At 43.5% G+C, this 18518-nt stretch overlaps 1 long non-coding RNA gene across 1 annotated transcript; it reads left to right on the top strand.

Annotated features, from left to right (window-relative positions):
• The first annotated feature begins 10793 nt into the window (after positions 1 to 10793).
• Positions 10794 to 16412, top strand: LOC116755851. The gene is made up of 4 exons (XR_004350483.1): positions 10794 to 10977; positions 11267 to 11349; positions 16104 to 16176; positions 16276 to 16412. It is a non-coding gene; the product is annotated as an uncharacterized LOC116755851 (long non-coding RNA).
• The last annotated feature ends 2106 nt before the right edge of the window (positions 16413 to 18518 follow it).

Below are 18518 nucleotides of genomic sequence, written 5' to 3'. Positions count from 1 at the left end.
TCAGTGTGAGATACCATTTCTAAACTGAGTTGATATAATTCCAACCAAAAATAAAAATGTTTGAAGCTTCACTTAGCTTATGCTGCCTTCTGGGTATGAGCATTCACGTTTTGGCAGACCACAGGAAATACCAAGAATAGCTCAAAGGTGCGCACTCCAGGAGTCTAGGACTCTAAGCCACAATTTTTAAAGATTGAGATCCATTTAAAACGCCCTAGTTGTCCAGCAGAATCATAAAACGATGAAGAGGTGTATTAGTTTAAAAAAATTAATAATTTGGAAAACATCTTTCTCTAAGCCTATTAAAAAAAATTTCTACAACAGTTTCATAAGTGTTTTTCTTAAATCCTGGCTGAAAAGTAATTTTAGGTCCAAAGTGCCAAATCTAAGTGGTGAAAGTATGTATCTTTAAAAATGATTTCCTAGGGCAATATATGGGTGAGTGTGCTCTTGTAAATCCTAACAGATGGCAAATTATTGGGGAAAAAAATGATGAAAAACTGGTTCCTTTTGATCTTGGGAATTGATTATTGCATGAAATAAGTATCTTCATTTTGAAAGTCAGAGGAAAAAGTCTCAATTTTCATTTGGAAGAAATTAAAGATGATAGTATCTATAATAGAATTTTTTTTCTGATATTCATGTTGACAATACTAATAACAGTTAAAAGTTACACATTTAATTTGGAAAAGAAATCTGCTCTTCTGCAGGAGGGGGTCTGTTTTTCTTTGGGGGAGAAGCTGAAGCCACTTGGGGGAGCCATTTGGTTGTAAGGGGAGCACTCTTCACTGCACAGTGCTGCTGTTAGCCTCCTCTGCTTAGCAGTGGTCTCTAGTGGACTGATGGCTGAAAAGTCACTGACTTTTCTGAGCTAGTGGTTTATAAGAAAATGCTAGTTTTCAGTGGCAGAGCAAGATGCTTCATTCAGCAGAAGGAAAATTGGGGGTTGGGCATAAAAATGTACAACATTTATTATGTAGCTGTTTTTGGCTCTGATGAGACAATGCTAATACCATAGCCGAGAGTCTTAGTGTTCAAGCTGTTCCTTTTTCTCTTTTTCTTTTTTTCCAATTTTTAAAAATTGTGGTAAAATACACATAACATAAAAAGTACCATGTTGGCAGTTTTTAAACTGTGCAAGTCAGTGGTATTGAATACATTCAGATTTTTGTGCAGCCATCACCACTATCCATCTCCAGATCTCTTTTTCATCTTGCAAAACTGAAATTCTAAGCCCAGTAAATAGTAACTCTACTCCCCCTCCCCCTTCCCCTCAGCCCCTGGCAACCACCATTCTACTTTCTGTCTCTATGAATTTGACTTTCTAAGTACCTCATATGAGTAGAATCATATATTTTTTCCTTTTGTGACTGACTCATTCCACTTAGCATAATGTCCTCAAGATTCATCTATGTTTTAGCATATGTCAGAATTTCCTTCCTTTTTAAGGCTGAATAATATTCCACTTATGTATGTATCACATTTTATGTTCCTTTCTTTTTAAATAGGGATTCCTAGACTGTTGTTTCCTAGGGGATCATGAGCCGTTTATAGTAATTTCAAAAACTTAACAAATTAGACCTTGACCTGCATTGAGGCTACCTTGGCCCAAAGAATCCTCAAGCTCCCTCGACTATGGGCTAAAGTCTAGCCATTACTGAATGGACACAGCCAGCACATGCTGAATAGAAGCTCTAAGTGATTAAAACTGGGAAAGTGAATTACATTGTAACTGCAATTTGAGCTGAGTCTTGTAAGTCACTGGGGAACAACCATATTAGGGAAAGCGCCCAAGAATCCCTGAGGCTAGTGAGGGATGGAAAGACTAAGATCTCTGGGCCCAACAGTGCCTTGAACACATTCCAGTAAAAGAGTAGACAAGAAAAGATCTATTCCTGGGAGAGGCGAAACACGTTATATACCTTCTGTTTTCACACCTGTCCTAGTCTAGACTCCACTTTTTTTTCCAGGTGCTAATGTCCTCATAGGAAGAATTGAAAAAAAACTTCTGAAATGCAAATGTTGGCATCAAGTTAAAATGGATGCAAATGTCTACAAAGCTGGCTTCATTCAACAGGAAATACTGTACAGTATGTGGTGTTCCTATGCACAGGAACTCCAGAGCTGCACTGCCCCTCCCCTCAAGTGCTGCAGGAGGAGAGTTCCGGCCAGGACCAAGTTTTTGCACAGGCTCCGGATGCGCAGGCTTAGCGGCCATGGCTCACGGGCCCAGCCACTCCGCGGTATGTGGGATCTTCCCGGACCAGGGCGTGAACCCATGTCCCGTGCATTGGCAGGCGGACTCTCAACCACTGCGCCACCAGGGAAGCCCCCAGGACCAAGTTTGTTTGACTCTCTTAGGAGGTCTAAACTTACTGCACTTACGACCCCATCTTCCAGGCTTGGAAGTGTTTCTTACCTGGGTTCAACTGCTGGCCCTGCCATTTACCAGTTGTGAGATCATAGGTGTCTCACCTCTGTTTTTTGGGTCTCATTTTCCTTAGCTGTAAATGACTATAGATATGATAATTCCCACCAAATAGGAAGACTAAATGAGAAGAAAGATCCAAGAGTTGCTTTGTTAATTAGCTAAGAGTTAACACGTGCTTATTCTCAGTAATTTTGGAGATGTAGGTTTCTTATTAAATCAACAACCTAATGAAGAATTTACTATTTGCCCCATTTTACACAAGAGGAAACTGAAGTTTAAACCACTCAGCTTATAAGTGGAAGGGCTGGGATTTAACTCCAGATCTCTTACCCACTAGAGTCACACAGATAGGATTATTAAGTATTTGGGTTGAGGGCTAGGGAAGGGTGTCACAACAACAGAGCTTGCACGCAGAGCTTTAAAAATAACACAACTTCAAGAAAAGCGCCATCATTTGGTGTACTCCAGACATTACATAGCTTCAGTTTGAGGTTTTGGTTCCGCAGAAAGAATTGGTTTCTCTATTTCAGTCCTGAGCTTTGTTCAGTCTATGGAACTCTTGTGTTTGTAGAGAAAGTGTAGTTGTTTATTCATTCAACAAACACTGATTACTGTGTGATATGCTTTTCTGCTGGGGTTTTAGAAATGACCTGGTGAGGTGACTCATTGCTTAAAAAGGCTAGGCATTTGGATGTTAGGATCCTAGTCCCACTTGGGGCTACTGGGGCTACAAGTCCTACATAACTGTTGATTATGGAGAAACCAGGCAGGGACCCCCCTCAAGGGCCCCTCAACTATTGGTGAAATCAGTAGTTGGGACCACAGTTTAAGAACCAGTATGCTCATGATGTGTGGGCAATGGTGCCAGGGATTGCAAAACTGGAACTACCTTCCAGGAAATCTATACTGTATGGCCACGTGTATAACAGAGGAAGACCGGGGAACCCTGGGATACTCTAGCTGGAAGGGCTGAGAGTTCACTGTGTTCTCCCCATTGTACAACAGAGTTCTGGGGCCCCAGAGAGGAGGGGCTTGCCCAAGACTGTGCAGCAAGTCTGTAGTAGAGCAGAGGCCAGAACCAGGCTTCCTGTTTCCAGGCCAGGGCTCCACCTCCGAACTGCACTGTGAGCCCTATTTGGGGCCTCTGCATAAGCCAGCAGACCTCTCTGGAGGCTAGACTCTGGAACGAGGTAAACCAAGTGATGGGCTTTGCTCAGTGGGCAGTGTTAATGAAAGGGAGAGGAGTAAAAGCAGCAAGGTTAGCTAGTAAAAATAAAATGAATAATGTTAGTAAATTTAGGAGAAAGTCAACGAGTTCCTAAGACTTGACGGAGAGACAAAATAGGGAGAAGCAGCCAGCAGAACTGCACCGTTTTGCACTCTTGTGACCACAAATGTTAGGTGAGCCAAGAACACAGCGAGATTGACCAACCAGGGTTAAAGTAAAGGCTAAACTTTTAAATACTATTCCTGGCCGCTCTGGCAACTAGGTCTCCTTCCCATGCTAAAGATAAAATAAAACATGCAAATTAACTGAATAGAAATCAAAGGTGTAGTCATAAACGGTCTAGATCACTCCATTTGGGTAAAGGGCTGGAAGTTTGTACCTCACAAAGCAAATGAAGACACAAGAAGAACTTGAATTACACATAAGAGGGTTAAATTAGCCCTGCGAAGTACTTGTTTTCCTCCCTATCAACGCTGGTCATAGGCGATGCAGGTGGTAAATCCTGTTCTTGCCTGTCCCTATGGTCCCAAGCTGTTCTAACAGACAGTAGTCGCTGGGAAGAAAACGGAAGCTCATTCTCCCAGGGCCCTATCTAAACTGGTTTGGGCTGTAGAATTTAAACAGGGGTTCTCAAAGTTTAGCATGCACTGGAATCACCTCAGTATAATCTGCTTCTGCTCCATGGCAGATCTGGCTAGCCCCAGACTGGGCGTCCCAGCTCTCTAAACACAAGTCACACAGTGGGGTTTGTTCCCGGCCCATCTCAGGTACAAGTGTGTTAATTTTGTCCCCCTTTCTCTCTGAAGCTTTAACTATGGTGCTATTTGTTCTCAAGTCTCTGCACTGCATCTGGGGAAATCCACCTGCCTTGCGTGGCTTTGCATTTTGTGTATTTGTGACCTGGTGGTACGCACGGTCAGCTGGCAGTGGAGTGGAAGGCCCTGAGAGCCTGCAGAGTCCTGGTTCTCCCTTCAGTTCTCTTTGACTCAAGGCAGTACCTCTTTTCAGAGAGCATGTGCTGCCTGAATGAGCAAAACAAACTCTTGTCAGACTTCCTTTTGTGGTAGCCTTGCTGCACTGAAACCTTCCATCAGCTCCAGGAAGCAGTAAAAACATGAAAGGTGCTGCAAGTCTTTCACGACTATGCTGGCAGGGATTCCCTTACTGGGTGGGCCATTAGATACTGGCTTGGCACTCCCCCACGTCTGTCCATCCAGATGGTGTAAAAGGCTCTAGCCGGCACACGTCCCACCGTGGGAGAGCTGTCGGGTCCACCAGACTTGCGAACACTTCTATGAGACCCAAGTGATGGTGGGAGGGGCAAGCAAACATTTGCAGTGAGGTGTGCATATCCTTTGCACTTCTTGTTGGTGCGTTTAGTAAACCGAAATTAAAGGAAATTTAGGTGAGTGGTGAGCTGTCATTCTCACCGATCTCTGAACCTGGTGCAGGCCTGATGGTCTGACCTTGCTCACTGCTCTTCCTCTTTTCCTCCTTCCCATTCCCCTCCTCCTCCTTTTCTTTTCGTTTTCTTCTTTCTCCTCTTCCCTTGACCCTCCCCCTCCCTTCTACCCTCCCATTACTCTCTTCTGTTCTACACAGCTTGAATATTCCTGGGCTATTGTTTGTACAAATACAATAAACTGTGCAAAGAAACACAATTCTCCAATGAAAGTTATTTAAAAGTAATTCTGATTTTCACTTACATTTTCCCAAGTTGCTATGGGTTGAATTGTGTGCTCCAAAATTTATATATTGAAGTCCTAAGCCCTAATACCTCAGGATGTGACCTTATTTGGAGATGAGGTCTTTACAGAGGTAATTAAGTTAAACTGAGACATTAGCATAGTCCCTAATCTGATATGAACTGCATCCTTCTAAGAAGGAGAAGTTTGGACACAGGCAGCCATACAGGGAGAACACCTTGTGAACTTGAGGACATCCATCTACAAGCCAAGGAGAGAGGCCTGGAACAGGCTCTTTCCCTCATAGCCTTCAGACGGAACCAAACCTGTCAGCACCTCGACTTTGGACTTCTACCCTCCAGAACTGTGAGGCAATATGTTTCTATCATTTAAGCTGCCCCGTTTGTGGTATTTGTTATGGCAGCCCTAGCAAACCAATACATAATAAAAGGGAAGCTAGTCCGTAATTCTCAGCGATGTTTTTAACCACCACCCTCCCTCCTGTCTTCCTAGTTCTCTCACATCTGCAGCAGCTGTGGTACCTCTTGATCTCTAAACTCCAGAAACCCTTCCCCACCACTAGCTTGAATGACTCCTATTTTTCTAACACCTCTCCTGCTGAGCAAGAAATCAGCAAACTTTGATTCATTGCTCTGGTAACTTAACCTTGAGAAAGGTGGTGCCCCAAATTGGAAACACAAGCATTTTGGGTCACTGGAAGTGGATAGCCTTAATGTAAATGTAAATATGGCCTATTTCATGCACAAGGTGAGCACGATTTCTATTTGGATTGTTTAGTCCAGAGACTTGTTTATGTCATGGTGAACTGAGAAAACCCCAGTGTTCTGACTCAAGACCAAGAAGACCTTGGTTGGTGGTAAATTATTGGCAGGGAATTTGGTAGTGACCAGAGCTTGTTTAGCAGAGTGGATGGCATTCATACAGTAACCATAAGCCTGGACCAGTGAAGGCCTGGCACACCTAGCTAGGATTTGAGGGTGTATACAGCAGCTTGGGTGTCCAGATTCAAGTTTTCACTTATGTGCATTATCCTTGCATTCCTAGAATGAGCTCCACTCTGTCACTGCAATAAAAAGAGTTAACATAGCAGGCTGAACACTGCTATTTTTAGAGGTTGGCCCCTGGCTGGTGGTCTGCAGACTTGGCATTTAAGGCTGATTGATGATGTGATTTCTCCTGTACACGAGCTTTCCTTCTGAGAGTCTGGAATTTTGGTAGTTGTGCCTAGGCAACCACTGCCAATAAAATCTTTGGGCACTGAGTCTTTAATGGGCTTTCTGGGCAGAAACATCGCACACATGGTTGCATTCTTCGCTGCTAGAGAAAGGATCATGCTTGATGTGTCCCCCACAGGAAGGAAAGAGTATAGGAAGCCTGCATGGATTTCTCCAGAACTCACCTGTGTCTTTTTCCTTCCATGATCCTATTTTGTATCCTTTTACTGTAATAAACCTGAGCCATGCTGTGAGTACAACTATGTGCTCAGTCCTGTGAGTCATTCTAGAAAAGCAACGAACACGTGGGTGGTCTTGGGGAATCCCTGAAAGGGTCACGGTGTTTTACTTTTTAATGTGTTGTTGCGTTGTGTCTGCTAATATTTTATGTTTTCTTTATTGATATTGTTCAGTTCAACTCCCATTTATCAAGCTTTTCTTCATGCACATTGTTCTACACATTGACATATAGCAACTTCTTTAATCTTCTGAGGTGCCCAGGACAGCTCATTTTATAGGTGAGAAAGCTGAGGCCCACAGAGATGGAGTGACTCACTCAGAATCATGGAGCTCCTGACTGCACAGCAGAGCTGGGAACCAGGGCTATCTGCCTCTATGTTAGTGTGACCAGCAGTCCCAGTTTGCCCTCGACTGAGGGTTTCCTAGAGCATGGCACTCTGAGGACTAAAACTGCAACGGTCCTGGGCAAAATCAGGACACCTGGTCACCCTACTTCAAGTCCACAGCTTTTTTAATACTTTATCCAACTAGATACTTCTATTTTCCTGAGGGAGAGCTTGTCCCCATTAGGAGGTGGCCTATTTAGACCCAAATTGGAAGAGCCAGACACCTGGTCTCTCAAGGAGACCAATTTCCAAAGACCTTGCCTTAGTGCCAAACACTCTGCACCTCCCAACCCGCCTTGCTCAGTCTGCTCTTTCTTCTTCTCCACCAAGTGCACCGCCCATCTCTGCCCACCACATTTTTCAGCATTACTGGTTTTAATTTCCTGCACCATCCCCTTTGCAAAAACTTCTTTCCTGATTTAATTACTATTTCTCTTAATTAAATTTCATTCTCTCGATTGTCGTTAAACTCCTGAAGTTGTTTCTCCAACGAATTTAACAGTGAGGCCCTGTGCTTAGAGATTAATTGTCGTCATTTTTCCCTCAAACACAGGTACTTTCTTACTTCTCTTCAATTATCTGTGGGCAAAAGGAAAGTGACCATCCTTCTTCCCAGGGCCTCTCCGAGAACAAACACCGCTGGGGGCTGCCGTGAGAGAGAGAGGGAGAGAGGGAGAGAGGGAGAGAGGGAGAGAGGGAGAGAGGGAGAGAGGGAGAGAGGGAGAGAGGGAGAGAGGGAGAGAGGGAGAGAGGGAGGGAGGGAGGGAGGGAGAGAGGGAGAGAGGGAGAGAGGGAGAGAGGGAGAGAGGGAGAGAGGGAGAGAGGGAGAGAGGGAGAGAGGGAGAGAGGGAGAGAGGGAGAGAGGGAGAGAGGGAGAGAGGGAGGGAGGGAGAGAGGGAGGGAGGGAGGGAGGGAGGGGGGGGGAGGGAGAGAGAGAGAGAGAGAGAGAGGGAGGGAGGGTGGGGTGGGGAGGGTGGGGTGGGCGATGCCAAGTCTCTTGAATTTTTCTCCCACCTTCTACTGAGTCTAATCTCAGGGTAAGTAGCCAGAGAGCCCCAGGTGACTCAGACAGCTCGTGAACAGCCTGGCGGGGGTGGGGTGGGGGTAGGGAGGAGCTCCAGGGGGACAGCTCAGTTTTCAGAGATGATGTCTCCCTGCCAGGAGGGGTTTGGGATGGTGCGGAGGGGAATAGGGGCTGGCTCTGGCCTCAAGCATTGCACCCAGCCAAGGTCTCTCAGAGGAACTAAGGCTGTGGCTCAAAGGAACAGAAACACTTTCCGCTAGAACTTCCCTTCCCTGGAACGCCCCTCTTAGGAAACCAAAGCTCCAGTACTCTACCCTCTGATCACCTTTCTCACGGTCACAGTACAGCAGCCTTTTGACCTTTCAGCCTCAAACTCCTGTTTTCCCAGCTCCATCACCCCAGACTCTCCTCTGTCTTTGTGCACAGACCCTTGAAAAACGGTGACTAGAGAAGGATGCATGGTTCCGGGTGGGGCCCAGTAAGCTTCCTGTATGAGCTAGTTGCTGCATCCTCTGGCCCTGTATGGGTGAAGCACCCGCAGAGGTACAAAGCACAGGCTCTGGGGCCCTCAGACCTAGCCTGGCACATACAGGCTGTGGGATCTTGTTTCTCCAATGCCCCAAGCCTCAGTTCCCTCGTCTGCAGATATTCAGATATAGTACCATGTGAAAGGGGTACAGGGCTGCCTTTTATTATATGTCAGGATTAAATGAAACAACTGAAGTAAAGAATTCAGCGCAGTGCTTGGTGTGTAATTAGCCTTAAACAACAAGTAGTATTACTCACACTGAGTAGCATTTGCTCCTATATGTCACAGAATCCCCAACTTTTAGGACTGAAAAGAAAACTGAAGTCCTTTAAGCCCTCTCATCTCCCCAGCCATTTGATTATGACATTTCTATTTGGTCTCTGACTCTGCTTGGGTACCTCCTGGGATGGCGAACACTGCTCTGGGGAATCCCTGCCTTCTTTGGGTTACTCTATAGATGTCAATTAGCTCTGTTTACAGGTGTGATGTATTTAAACTGCTTTCCAGTTGCAGGGAACAGGAAGCTGTCCCCTATTCAACTACAATAATGTAGGCTGCCAGAGAACAGGACACAAATGATCATTTGGAAGATAAGTCAGCAAATAACTCAATGACATACTCACAGGTGAAGGATTCAGGCTCTAGACTCTCTGCCTACCCAGTTCCTGGGAGGGGGGGTCCGGTCCAGCTGAAGATAAGGTCCTAAGAATGAGGTAGAACCCGGTTAATTCAGACACGTCTTATAGACAAGGCCTCAAAAATCCCAAAGGAACCCTTTTTTTTTTTTTTTTTACATCTTTATTGGAGTATAATTGCTTTACAATGGTCCAAAGGAACCTTTGAAGTCACCCTTTTCCTGAGTTCACGAGGACTCACAAACAATACCATCCATCCCTGGATATTCATGCTCATTAAACGTCAGAATAAAGAGCTTAGAGCTCAGGAGGGGCTCCATCCCCATTACTCCAGGGCCACTTAGCTGCATTTATGATGAGAAGGCCCTAGGGGTGTTTAACTACCCGATTTGCTTAATAAAGTCCTCCCGGTCCTGCTGATGTTACCAGCTTCATGTCGGGCATTCTTGTGCTATTGGGGTGGTGCCAGAATGTATTTAAATATCCCATTGTGTCTATTTCATTTTTATTTAAAGGAAATGAATTTCAAGGTTTAAAGCAGATTTTCTAATGTAAATGCACCTATGCAGCTAGGTGTGAGGAGCCAGAAGTAAGGGAAGGGTTACAGTATAGGAACTGTATGAGGCATTCATGGCTCATCTAGCTGGAGGTCCTGTTCTCCTGTGAACTGTGGCTTGTGAGACGGTGGATTCTCATTGTTAGGAAGTACATATTTGTATAAACCTGAATTTTCATTTAGTGCTTAATAGATTTAATTTTACCTTAATGATATATTTTATTTCTTCTTTTTGGTATAAATTTACTTATTTATTTTTGGCTGTGTTGGGTCTTCGTTGCTGTGTGCGGGCTTTCTCTAGTTGGGATGAGCGGGGGCTACTCTTCGTTGCGGTGCGTGGGCTTCTCACTACGGTGGCTTCTCTTGTTGCGGAGTACGGGCTCTAGGCATGTGGGCTTCAGTAGTTGTGGCTCGCAGGCTCTAGAGTACGGGTTCAGTAGTTGTGGTGCATGGGCTTAGTTGCTCCGTGGCATGTGGGATCTTCCCGGACCAGGGCTCAAAGCCGTGTCCCCTGCATTGGCAGGCGGATTCTTAACCACTACGCCACCAGGGAAGCCCCAATGATATATTTTAAATGGGCTCCTAGAAGGTTTGGATTGGACCTTAGAACTTAATCTGACCAATCTCTCCTGTTACAGATGAAAAAATTGAGGCCCAGAGAGGTTAAAGTTTTTTCCCCAAATCACACAGGTAGTAATAAGTGTAGGGCTGGGATTCAAGTCTAGATTTTAAAATTTCAGATGGTATTGGTTCAAAACTCACCCCACGTGCAGTAAGATAAGCTTCTTTAGCAGTCTCTCTGGCATAAAAGGGAAGTGTTAATGTTTCCTCATCCTCTAGCTCCGAGATCCTGTTTATTTGGAATTAGCTTGGCGGAAGGATAAACTTGCCTGCTCACAGCTGCTGTCCCTTCTCATGCCACACTGAAGAGGAACCACAACCCCCTCTCCTTGACCTCCCCTCACATGCTGCACACACGGCAGCTACATACGTACAGCAGACTTTATATGAAACTTGAGGAAACAGAGGTTTGTGTCACCATGTTGCTCGTTTCCCCTTCTTTTTAGAGCACACTTCTGTAGGATTCGTCCCAGAAATTCCCCCATTTCAAAGCACAGAGTAACATAGCTCATCAATTCCCTTTCACTCAGGACTACTTTTTGCTGCAACAGAGACCTGTAAAACAATGCCTTAAATAAGGTTTACAATTTTTCTCTCATGTAAGTCTGGAGGTAGGCATTCTAGGGCTGGTAAGGTAGTGCCACAATCTTATCAGTGTCCTAATCTCCTCTCATCTTTCCATTTTGCCATCCTTAGCACAAGCCTACTGTCCTCAAGCAAGATCACCTCAGGACTGCAAAATGACTGCTGCAGCACAAGTTATTACATCCATGTTTCAGGTAAAGGAAGAGGGAAGGCCAATAAGGGGCCTGCCAACAGAGTCAGTGCCCTTTTCAGGGAGCATTCCCAGAAGTCTCATACTATAGTTATTCTTTCATTCAGTTGGCCAGAAGTTACTCTCATGGGCACACTTCTCTGGAGGGGAGCCTGGGAAATGTAATTTTTCAGTTGGCACATTGCTACCTCCAACAAAATCAGGGCCCTGTGTAAGTAAGAAGAGAAGAATAAATTTTGGGTAGGCAACCAGAATGTCTGCCACAACCCCCAACTCAGGTCTGGACCTATCTTTGCATCCCAGTGACTCATTATTCTATCAAACCTAAGAGGCCATCACAGGGCTGAAGGGAGGGAGCTGGAGTAAAAGAAATGGCTGAATCTTTCATCTGCTGTCTTCACTGACAGTCTCTGAAAGTGGATGGCAACAAAGAGATTTATTTGCCCACTGATATGAAATTTACCACCCTCCTTAGAAGGCAGAAGCGGTTACAGTTGCCTTTTATTTTCCTATTGCTACACCCAAGGATTGTTGTGAGAATGAAAAGACAGATATGAGACAGCATGTTATAAACTATAAAACACTATTCAGTAACAGAAATGATCGTTTATCTTTATTATAAGTGTTGTCACGTCTTCTAAAGCCGTGCGCTCAGCTGAAGAAAAGGATTTTCTGAGAGAGAGCAAGAGAGCCAAAGAGAAAAGGAGAGAAAGAGTGAGGGGGAGGGGTAAGGGAGAAGGGAAATGGGGAGAGAGAAGAGTGGAGGCTCCTTTTCTATCAAAGGCAGAACAAAAATATATTGACATAATTGAATCCTATGTCTGACCTAAACACATATACAACTACCTGGGAGACAGCATCAAAGTTCTTTGCTCAGGGCTCTCTGATTATTTAAAAAATATCTCCCTCATTTTAAAGCAATATATGTATATTGAAGACTATTTGAACCATATGAAAAGGCACAAGGAAGTTTTTCTTAAAAACCTGCTTTATTGATATATAATTGACGTATCATAAACTGTGCACATTTCAAGTGTGTAATTTTATATATTTTGACATAAGTATACACCCATGAATCCATCACCACCCTCAACATAATGAACACATCCGTCACCCCCAAAAGCTTCCTATGCTCCCTCTCTTCTGCCCCTTCCTGGTCAACCCCCTTCCTGCCAGGAATCAACTCCTCTGCTTTCTGCCACTCTAGATTCCTTTGCATTTTCTTGAATTTTATAAAAATGGAATATAAAATTCCACAAAAACATGTGCAATGTATGTACTCTTTTTTGTTTAGCTTCATTCACTTGGCATAATAATATGAAAACAAAAAAAAAAACAAAAAAATGCCAACAAACCTCACAACTTACAGAGAAGTATAATTAATGACATAACACAGATCCACCAAGATTCAGAACAGTTAATTAGCCATATTCGCTTCAGCTCTCCTCATCTTTTTAATGTGATTTATACAAGAAAAAAATGGTGACAATTTGCATAATTCTATGAATAATTATAAAGCAAACCCCTGTGGGCAACAAGTGAACACTGTAAGCACCCTGTTATCTTCTGTGTCCCCTCCCTGACACCCATGTCTTCCCCCCCAATTCTAGGTCATCACTATCCCCACTTTCGGGAGACTCACTTTCTTGCTTGCCTTTCTGGTTTTATGACCTAGGTATCCGTCCCAGTATGGTAGAGTTGAGCCACCTGTTTGTGAATTTTATATGAATGAAACCATAGTATTTGTCTTCTTCTGTGACTTGTATTTTTTACCGTTATGTTTGGGAGATGAGCCATGTTGTGTCACGTGGCTGTGGTTTGTCCATTTTAATGGCTGTATTCAATTTTATGAATATACTGCAGCGTGGCATGGCCCACACTAGAAAGAAACCTTTTAAATGTGATCATCACTGTTTGGCCTGTGTTCGCACCCAAGCCTTGTACCCATCAGACAGTCGTCATAGGATAGAAACAAGTGAAACACCCCAACTCCTGCTGCCAGTCCCCTGACCACCGCCCTGTGTCCATAGAAAGTTAATCCATTAATATTCACATATACAAATCATAAATATTTACAACAATATCTTCTGTCCTGACATAGTATTCTTTCTGAAGAAGCAAAGCACAAAGCAGCTTCTAAAAAAAAATCATAAACTTTATGTAATTTCATTAGTCAGCCCCGGCTAATAAAAAAGTACCACAGACTGGGTGGCTTAAACAACCGAAGTATATTTTTTCTCATAGATCTGGAGGTTGGAAGTCCAGGATCAAGGAGTCAGTAGGTTTGGTTTCCACTGAAGCCTCTCTCTGGCTTACAAAGGGCTGCCTTCTCCCTGTTTCCTCATGTTTCTGTCTCCTCTGTCTTCTCACTGTATTCCCTCTTTCCTTCTGTTTCCTAATCTTCTCTTTAAAGATCCCAGTCAGATTAGATTAGGACCCATCCCAATGGCCACAGTTTACCTGTTTCAAGGCCCTGTTTCCAAATATGGTCATGGTCTGAGGTACTAGGGGTTAGGACTTCAAAACATGAATTTCAGCCCATAGCAGTTGCATTGATCTTAATACAGCCCATAGCAGTTGCACTGATCTTAATACAGCTAGTTATATTCTCCGTGGGAGAGAGAAAAACAAGGATGAGGTCAGACACTCTCCTTCTACAGCCTGCTCTTCCCTTTTCACTCTTTTCCTCAGGCCTTCAATTCAGAACGTCCCAGCTCACTGCTCCTAAATGATGCTCTCACTATAAATTGCATAGAAACATAAGACATCAAAACCTAGTTTTACATTTCTTTGTGTATAAGAAATAGTAAGAGTCACTGAAGTCGGTGCTTGCAGTCTGAGACTTTTCTAAAAAGAGTTCAGTGTATTATTCAAGTTGAAAAAATAGTAATTTGGACCTTAGCCTGTCTCCAGCAGATGGACGACGCTGCCCGTCCCCTGCCCTTTCTTAAGAAGTTCCTTTTATTCTGTGATACCCTAAAGTGTCTGCTGGCATGGTGGTTTACAAGCACCTTCTCACGTGGTGAATAATTAGGTCCTAATCACCACCCAGTGAAGTAGAGAAATAATTTGAATCCCTGTTGTACAGATGAGATAACTGGAGCATAAAGAATGTGGGATTTTCAAGGTCACACAGCAAGAAAGGCACAAAGCCAGCTTCCATTTCTCAGTCTAGGTAATATGAATTCCACAGTTCCATGTTGCCTTCTCTCCCCAAAGTGGCGGTCCATCCACCAAGTTTTTGTTTCAATTGGGGTGCAGTGGTGCTAGCCATTGGGAGGGGGAACAACTGAAAACACTATGATGACTCAGGGCAGTCAATAAGAAAATGGACTTTCTCGGTGAGGCAGAGATGGGGAAGTAGTCATCTTCTTTCTTCTGATAGCAGGGCGTACATTTTGTTTTTCAATCGGCATGCTCACTGGATCCTTCTTATTACCCTTTGCCTTTCATGCTTTTAAAGCTTACCCACAAGCATTTTTTTCATTCCATCTGTATTTAGTAGTTGTTGTTCTACTACAAAGAAGACTTTCCTCTCTTCTCCATCTATTTGTGTACTCATTTATTAATTTATATCACTATAGTCTCATGGTTTCTTATTTTATTCAGTGAGTTTTTGTTTTATTCCACGGGTTTCGATGACCAGACTGTGCTTGTTCAGTGGGAACCCCTTAATTCTGGCTCCTGGGTCCTCTTGACATGTTCCCATAAGTCCATGAGCCTATCCTTACTTGGCACAAAAAGGTGTTCCACATTCTTCTCATATTTTCACTGCCCCAGCCTTAAACTCACTGTATTTTGAGAACGGGTGGATACCACCCAGTGTTAAAAGTTGAAGTCTTGAACCACTGTAGGAGCCAGAGGAGACAGTGATTTCTCCTCAAATTATGACCCTTCTTGACCTTCAGATGAAAGGATTAAGAGGATGATTGCCCCCATGTGCTTGTAATTCATCCCAAGGATAAACAAATCTACTGTCTTAAGTTTCTCATGATTTCCATTTCATGGAAGAGAATTTCAAACTGAGCCTCAGAGACACTAGGTGGGAAACGGGAATTCAAATCTGTGGGATAGGGTAACGGGAGATCAATACGGAACGGACTGCCGCCCTTACTAACAGTGACCCTGACCCACACAAGCCTGTGTGTGGGAGGAGCTTGGGCTCCTCCCAAGGAGCCTGCAGAGCCGGCGGCGAGCAGGAAGCCTCAGGGTACAGAGGACCATGTCACTCTGAATTCCCAGATAGTGAAAGGTAAGCCTCTGTCCTGGGGACACCGGAGTGGGCGGGGTGTCCTTTCTACACTCACAGGTGCAGCCAGAGCTGACTCTAAGATAAGACAGGTTTAATCATGGCTCGTTTTCCTTTCCATTAAAAATAATTTCAATTAGGAAAGACTTTAAGCTTTACAGAAAGTTACAGATAAAAATGTCATAAGCACCAATGTACCCATCACCAGACGGAGGAAATGTTAACATTAGCCTTAGATCCTTTTAGAAAGAAAGTAAAACTACAGATAAAATTGAAACCCAATTGCCCTCCCTCTTTCTCCAGAGGTAACTCTCAAGTTAGTACGCAGCTTCTCGGTGCTCAATATTACTTTGTTTTCACGTGGGTAAACACCAATATATAGTATTGCCTTGTGTACTTAAAACATTTCATAAGCAGTATTGTTACCCACGCTATGCAGCCAAGGCTCCAGGCGTGGAAACTGTTTTATTTTTTTCAATCATACAGGTTAGTTGTTTTTTTATCAACAGGACGCCACGAAGGCCAGAAACAAAACCAGACTGAACCAGCTAGGTCCAAGATGACGGGCAAAGTAGGCTAAAGGTCACTGCTTTCCTTGCCTTGATTTATCTGTGTTTCCCTACCAACCCCTGAAAGCTGAAAGATACTTACCCAGATTTATCTCTGTGTTTGTTTCAAAAGTACCTGGTGTTTGGCAGACATGCTTCGCGGGCTGTACTTTGAGAGACACACAGTGGTCAACCATCCCAAACCAGCTCTGACGACCACGGGAACACGCCTGCGCAGATGAAACCAGGGGGCTGTCCCAGCATTACCTTCGCTTCATTACCTTGCTAACAATCTCCACCCAAAGCGGGGATTTGTGCTCTGCTAGGCACAATTTGTTCCACGTGCAAAGGAGCATGGCAGACTGCGCATGACCTGGCTGCCCCTGGAAATCTCCGCCCCTTTCCTAAAGCCCTGATGACCCTCTCCCTCCTAACCCTAAAATTCCCTTACTCCCCTCTCTTTGGGGAGAAGGTGATTTTAGAGTTTGAGCTTCCCTTCTCCATTCTCTGGCCTTTGGGTAAAAACCTGTTTTGCTTGCACCAAACTCAATTTCATTATTGGGAGCTCGAAACTGAGTGGGAAGGAACTCCCTGTCTGATAGGGGTTGGGGGAAGGGAGAGCTTAGGTTCAGCTAAGGCACCAAGAGTGGGGGGTCTCACGTCTAATTCAGTAACATTACCATACTGCTTGTATCCGTTTTCAACTGACTTTTTTTTTCGGTACGTGGGCCTCTCACTGTTGTGGCCTACTCCCGTTGCGGAGCACAGGCTCCAGACACGCAGGCTCAGCGGCCATGGCTTACGGGCCTAGCCGCTCCGCGGCATGTGGGATCTTCCCGGACCGGGACACGAACCTGTGTCCCCTGCATCGGCAGGCGGACTCTCAACCACTGCACCACCAGGGAAGTCCTCAACTGGCTTTTGATTTTCACCTAACAGCGAGATTTATTGATATTAATAATGTAGATCTAGTTCATTCATTTTATCTGATAGTATTTTGTTGTATGACATTTCTATAATGATATATATTACTCTTAATAGTCCTAATGCTTTGTATATTGGATTTTCTTTTAAGATAATAAACTCACCTGGAATAATGACAGTTTTGTTTCCTACTTTCTATCCCTAAATCTCTTATTTCTATTTTTAGTATAATGTTGGCTAGGAGTTCAAGTGGGGATTATTTTCTTGTTCTTTTTCTGATTTAAAAGAGATTTTAAGGTTTGCATTTTTAGGTATGATGTTTGTGGTAGGTTTTTGGTAGTTACCTTTTTACCAGGTTAAGGAACCTACCTCCTAGTACTATTTTGCCCAAGGTGTTTTTTCCCAAAGTCCTTTCATGACTGACTTCATTATGTTTCTTTTTCTGAACCTATTGACATGATTATATAATTTTCTCCTTCTAATTTCCCAATTTAGTAAATTACATCAGTAGATTTCCTAATGTTAAAGTATTCTATATTTTTAAGGAAAAGATAAGATAGAGGACCGTCCTCTATTTGATCATGATGTATTTTTTATACATTGCTCAATTAAGTTTGCTATCCAGCTGTCTGTCTGCTATCTATGTATGTATTTAAAAAATTCTTGTATTTGGGTACATGTTTGAAGTGGGGGGCCTGTACATATTTCCCCCCTGTCTGGTTTGTTATCTAGACTATATTAGCTTCATAAAATAAGTTGAGGAGTTTCATCTTTATTTACTGTCTGGAAGAATTTATATATAATTGGAATTATCTGTTATATGAAAGTTTAGAGGATCCACCTGGAGAGCCATCTGTAATGTATAATTTCTTTGTGGGAAAATTGAAAATCTATTAATTCAAGTTCTTATTTTGTTATAAAAACAATTGGGTTTTCCATTTCTTCTCAAGTTAGTAATGGCAAATATGGTACTTTACATTGGGGCAGGCAAACTATGGCCTGTGAGCCAAATGCAGCAGCTTTTTGTTTTTGTAAATAAAGTTTGATTGGAATACAGCCATGCAATTCATTTATATATTGTCTATGGCTGATTAGGCTGTGCTCCCCTAATCAATCCCCAGTACCTATCCTCTATCTCCTTGAATCTCAGAGCTTTTCTATTCTCAGTATAGATGAAGAGTTTAAGAACTGAATTTTCAACTCACTTTGTCCAACTCATCCATCCATCCTTCCATTCAGTGACTATTTACTGGGTGTCTACATTCTCAACATTATTCTAAAGCACTGGGGATATAGCAATGAACAAACAATTCCATGCCCTCATGAGGCTTACATTCAAAGATGGAGACTCAGACAATAGACAAATAAGATAGTACATATACAATATGCCTGGGGTATTTGGGAGAAGAGAGTCTTTGGCTACCGTTTCCATTTCTGTAACATTCTTTGGTC

The sequence above is a fragment of the Phocoena sinus genome, chromosome 6 (assembly GCF_008692025.1).
Source record: "Phocoena sinus isolate mPhoSin1 chromosome 6, mPhoSin1.pri, whole genome shotgun sequence".
Taxonomy (NCBI): domain Eukaryota; kingdom Metazoa; phylum Chordata; class Mammalia; order Artiodactyla; family Phocoenidae; genus Phocoena; species Phocoena sinus.
Note: the sequence above shows the minus strand (reverse complement) of the source record. Positions and strands in the feature narration are given on the sequence as shown.